Raw genomic sequence first — 5,424 nt, 5'->3', positions numbered from 1 at the left:
AATTTTATATTGTTTTGGCTTACTATTTAATTACACTTATGTGAGTTTGTATATTGTTAATGCATTTTATAACTATTTTAAAATGTTAAACTAACTATGAAAAATAGTTACTGTAACGTAACATATTAAATACTCTTTTTAGTTGTTGCTTTGTTTTTTAGTTTTGCTTTTCAGTCACTTGCGTTTTTATGGTTCTAGCTATTTATGGTTGATTCCCAATTTTTGTTTTAAAAAATGTACTATAAATATGGTTTATTAACAAGTATTCAAGGGCTGAGGACTTATAACTATTTTTTGTAGTTAAATAACAATGGTTGATGCTATCCGTTACGCAATGGGTTAGCGAAATGTACTTTTTTATTGGTCCAATGACCAATAGATGTTTGTGAAAGAATATTAAAAATACTTTCTGTAAAATAAAGTTTGCCTTTCATTTACAAGTTTTAAAGTCTGTCTGCCTCCTTTTAGTGCCAAATGTAGGTTAAATTCTTTATTAGTTTTGATTTTCTCTAAAAATGTTGGCCCAGAACTATTAAAGGACCAAAGAACGCTTCTTTTCCTGTCTGCAAAATCGCAGACCAGTGTGCGCGTCAATCCCCTTTGCTTTCCCCTTAGGCTAGTTGCATCGACATCGTCATCATTCGGCTGCATTCTGCGGTTGCTCGTTTGGGAAATTTGAATTTGATTTTGTAAAGGGGGCAGGGGCGTGGGGAGATGGTGAGGAGGGGGCGACGGGCTGGCAATCTGCGCGGCGTAAAAGTTATTGACAATGGGATGTATCTGTCGGGCTGGTGTCATTAATGGCGAATGCTTTATGATCGCATTGCCTGTGCAATTTTCAACACATTTTGCGCTCGTTTTCAGCTCGGCCGATGATTTTCATGTTTATTGAAGTGTAGATATTTTTATCTATTTAGAAGCGCAAGTGTTTATTTCGACTGATTACGTGCCTCTGCATCTTTTCGCATTCGCTCTGCACTTAGTGAATATAATTTTCAAGAAATATTTCTTGTTTTCGTTCTTTTGAACGCTAGATAAAATGGTCCCAGAATGCGTTTCATTGAAGGTCTGTCTCTGTCTGTTGTCTTGGATGTCGATTTAAATAACATGGGGTTCAGCTTGTCGGTGTTCATTTGTCAATTAAATAAATTTCTTCTTTTATTGGATAATTAGCCAAATTATTACAAGCAGCTGAAAAGAAAATATTATTGGTTGCTTGAGGTTTTCAAGATAGGGACAGTATAGTTCAGTTTATTCTCAATAACATTTTAAAAAACATTTTTTCTATCTAGCTATAAGAGCAGTCGAAAAGAAAATCCTATTGGTTGCTGGAGCTTTACAAGGTAAGGATAGTACAGTTCAGTTTTTTCTAAATAACATTTAAGAGAACATTTATACTTTCTAACTATACAAACTCTTTGTATGAAGTACAAAACAATGTTATTTCTTATAGATATAAAAGCAAAACTTATTCCACTACTAATAATGTTCGGAAACAAAAATTGAAATGTTAAAAACTTATTAATTATTAAGCGAAATAAAATGCAGTAATTTTGTTTAATTAATTGAATACCTCCTAAAAATGTTTTTTTTTTGCAAAACGCAATCAATACGACGGCTGCTTTAAAAATACTGCCTTAAAAAGAGAGCACAAGGTGTCTGGTCTAACGGCCATGTGCAGTTTTAAAACTTATAAAGAACTCACATTATGGACGGGAAAGCAGCACTGGGCCCTTGTCCACCGCCCATTCCCCAGTGTCCACATGACTTTGTTTGAAGTAAGTTTTCCGAGGGCATCCAGTAAACAATTTGCGACAGCGCTGATGATGACATGGCCAACGGGGATGACGCTGCTGCGAAGCTGATGCCGCTGATGATGAAGACGACTGCGAGTTTGGAAAGGAGCAGCTGTTTTGTCCATCGCACTTAGCACCCAAAACACTTTCCACGGCGTGTCTTCTTTGCTGTGTTTTTCGAAACTATGTAGGGATATTCAGAAAATCCCGAGGCGCTTTGTGTGAAAAGTTGGACTTCTTTCAACGCCTGCGATACGTCCCCCGAGGGAGTTGCGCAAAAAGCATAAAAGTCAAATGCACTTGCCGCCTCCAATGATTCCCAGCTTGTTGCCTCCGCTTTTGCTGCTGAGGGAATCATTTTTCAACACTTCATGCATTTTCCGGCATAATGAAGTGGCCGCCATTCGAGATCCACCAAAGTCCCAGCTTCATCATCATCCACTGCATTTAGCCACAATATCTCTTTACGCCCTTGGCTTTTTCCTCCTTTATCTGGTACTGCAGGACAATGGGGGTATATTGCTTCTATGCCAATGTTAGCAAGCTGAAAAATAAAAGATCTAGCCTCGTCAGGATGCCTCCGAAATGTCAATGCACACGGACATCGAAATGGTATCTATTCATTCATAGTCATCCAATTACGAAACTGAAAGTTAATCAGAATATTTTTTACAAATCCTAAGAAAACCTAAAAGAGAAAACAATTGGTAGAGAGCACCGGGTATCACTAAGTCGCTTTACTCATCTGTATTGGTTTTTTTTTCCTTTTTTACTCTTTACTCTTAGCCTGCCTTTATTGTTTTGCTTTGCCATCTGCTGGCTTCATTTTCATTTTTATTCTTCAGACTTGGCGGCAATAGATCATTGCGGTCAGCTGAACTCCTTAGAGCCTCCAGTCTCTACGGCACGGAATTTCTTATTCAATATGACATTCCTTGGTCGGGGGGGAGGAACTTTATCATCCAGGCACAATTTTCACAATTGTTTTGTATTTATTTAGGTTAATCCTTGCTTTTTTCTTTTACTCGAAATAAATCCGCTTTTTATTTCAAATATTTGCTCGCTGGTCGTCGTGTATTTTTTATGACGAGTTGGAATTGTGCAGCTCTTGTAATGCAATGTACATATTGTCATGAGAAGGTTAAAGTTTAAAGTCGGATGAATTACAATTAGTAAACATTTCACAATGGAAATCCGTTTCGGTGTTTTAGTTTTGCGACTATTGTTGCATAGCTTTGAATGACCAGATCTTAATTCATATGATTAAAAGTTTATCTTGAAAATATTTTACGCGAGCTAACTTAAACAATATATTAGCTGTATGAAAATATATTTCATAATAGAAATTTATATTGAAAATAGTAAAAAGCGTTAACATTCTTGTCTAAATTGTTTTTAAGCATTCTTAGGAAGTTTACCTATGTAACTTTTGTATTTGATAATGTTGTGTTTATTTTGAATCGTATTAACGATATACCAAAATGCTTTCAATATAACCGTAAAAATTCATAAAATTACTCTGATTTGGGCAATGCCAAGTATGTCAAAGCGTTGGCAGCTGAGTAGAGTGGACACAGCGACAACAACAACTGGAAAAGCCAGGGAAAAAGGCGAAGGAAAAACAGTGTCGGCAACAACAAATAAAGGAAGAAGCCATGAGCACGAGGCCACTCTGACAGTGACACGGACATCACTTACAAAATGGAAGTCCACCTCCATCCATTGCATTTTATTTGCCGTTGCATGGCAGGGATACATACCATATATAAGTATAAAAGCGCAGCCACAGCAAATGTGTGTGAGTGTGTGTGTGTGTGTGTGCTGGACACTCTATTTGTGTTTCCTCTGAAAATTTATTGTAAAACTTAAAAGTTTTGATGGAAAAATGAAATAAATAGTGACATCACTAAAAGTAAAGAAATTATAAAGTGTCACCGGGGATGATAAGTGGGGCTACAGCAACAATACCAACAGCAAAAACGTCAACAGGAGCACTGACATGGCCAGCAACCACCGGCCAAGTTGATGCAGGCACCGCCAGGACTTTAATAAGGACGCTGGCCAAGTGACCAGTGAGGGATGGAGAGGGGGGGGGGGGGGGAGCGGCAGATAGAAGACGTCGACATCAGGTCCTGGGACACTGACACGGACGGATGAGCCAAACGGACACAGCGACTGAATGGGGTAAAAAAAGAGCGGAAAACGAGTTCGTATTTTAATAGAATCATCGAAAACGAAATAGTTAGATACAGTAGATCACCTTATAATTGCGTATAAGTAATCTGTCTTAGCTACCACCCTTTTAATTGAATCCGAAATAACTCATTCATATATTGTTTTATCCTTTTTGTTCTCCTAACTACAACAACAGTTCTATGTCTACTTCAACTCCACTCACATGGGGGCAACTCTGGAGAGCCAGCAAATTGACTGCTTCAACGAATCTAAACGTCAGAAAACTTGAGAGAACTATTTAAAGTTTTTCTTCATTTTTATTCGTGTCGTCTTGGATTTTATTTTATTATTTTATTTTATTTTTTTTTTTTTTGCCAGCTTTACTTTTGAAGCATTTCAACTTTCACATATACTCAGAGGACATCAAAAATAAAAGGCAGGATTCTCACTTTAAGTTTTTCCGGAGTTTGTTCGCCTTTCATTTTATCATTTTGTTGTATATTTAGTTGTTGCCCACTTGCTTTATGGCAACGTTTACTTTCCATCATTATTTAGCACAAAGAAGAGGCGACAAACCACAAGGGACGTCCATGACGAACGGCGAACTCTGCCTGACCAGGATCCGAGTGAGCCAGGATGCCCGGAGAAAAGGGGGCAGGTCCAAGGGCCCCGAACGAACCCATGAAGTTATCTGACTAGACAGCAAAGCGACTGAAATTTATATATTTAAATGTTTGCTTCTCATTGCAGATAAGTGTTTTTCCATTGATTTGAAAATCGTATTTTATGTTAAGGCTCTACTGATATTTTTTATGAAATAACATACTCCTGATTTGCAGCTTAGAAACCAATAAATTAAACAAAAATATTTATTTTATAAATGTTTGTTTTGAATAATTAACTTAAATATCCACTCAAAATAAATATGCCAAATTTAAACTAGATTTACTTTCACGGCTTTCGATGAAAATTGGTAAGGCAAAATGGAAAATGAAAAAACCTACCACACACACGAGATTCCATTCCCACGAAACCAGCACGGAAAATTCCGATGATGTCGTGCGAGGCACGAGGATATGGTAAATGTCGGTGAAGCTCGGACATGTCGTCTGATTTCGATGTGAGAAGTTTTAAAACTGTCCGTCAGCCAAGGAGGATAAGAAGGAAGCGGCGGGGCAGGGGCTTCCCTTCAAATACATGTCTAGGACCTAGGAAGCGTCTGTGCGACATTTTTCACTTAAGCTGACAGTTATGTACTCGACCATTGGCCCCCCGAAACCCCACCTATTTCCCCTATTGGGGGTCAGCTCGAGCTCGGTGTTCGGTGTTCGCTCAGCTGTCATTCATGAGTTGCCGTTTACCGTTATTAAAAAATTACATACTTACTGGTTTGGGTGAGCATAGCAAAGAAGGAAATAAATTCAAAAGTTCCACATACACTGCGAAACACCGG

At 38.0% G+C, this 5,424-nt stretch overlaps 1 long non-coding RNA gene across 2 annotated transcripts; it reads right to left on the bottom strand.

Annotated features, from left to right (window-relative positions):
* Window positions 1-455: 455 nt before the first annotated feature.
* Window positions 456-3,723, bottom strand: LOC128253373 (uncharacterized). Of its 2 annotated transcripts, XR_008267435.1 has the most exons (4): window positions 3,557-3,723; window positions 2,538-2,903; window positions 1,706-2,484; window positions 456-1,191 (listed from the first exon to the last, which is right to left on the bottom strand). It is a non-coding gene; the product is annotated as an uncharacterized LOC128253373 (long non-coding RNA). The 2 variants fall into 2 exon arrangements; XR_008267434.1 differs by having other exon boundaries at window positions 1,706-2,903.
* Between the last annotated feature and the right edge of the window lie 1,701 nt (window positions 3,724-5,424).

The sequence above is a fragment of the Drosophila gunungcola genome (assembly GCF_025200985.1).
Source record: "Drosophila gunungcola strain Sukarami chromosome 2L unlocalized genomic scaffold, Dgunungcola_SK_2 000008F, whole genome shotgun sequence".
In the NCBI taxonomy this organism is placed as follows: domain Eukaryota; kingdom Metazoa; phylum Arthropoda; class Insecta; order Diptera; family Drosophilidae; genus Drosophila; species Drosophila gunungcola.
Note: the sequence above shows the minus strand (reverse complement) of the source record. Positions and strands in the feature narration are given on the sequence as shown.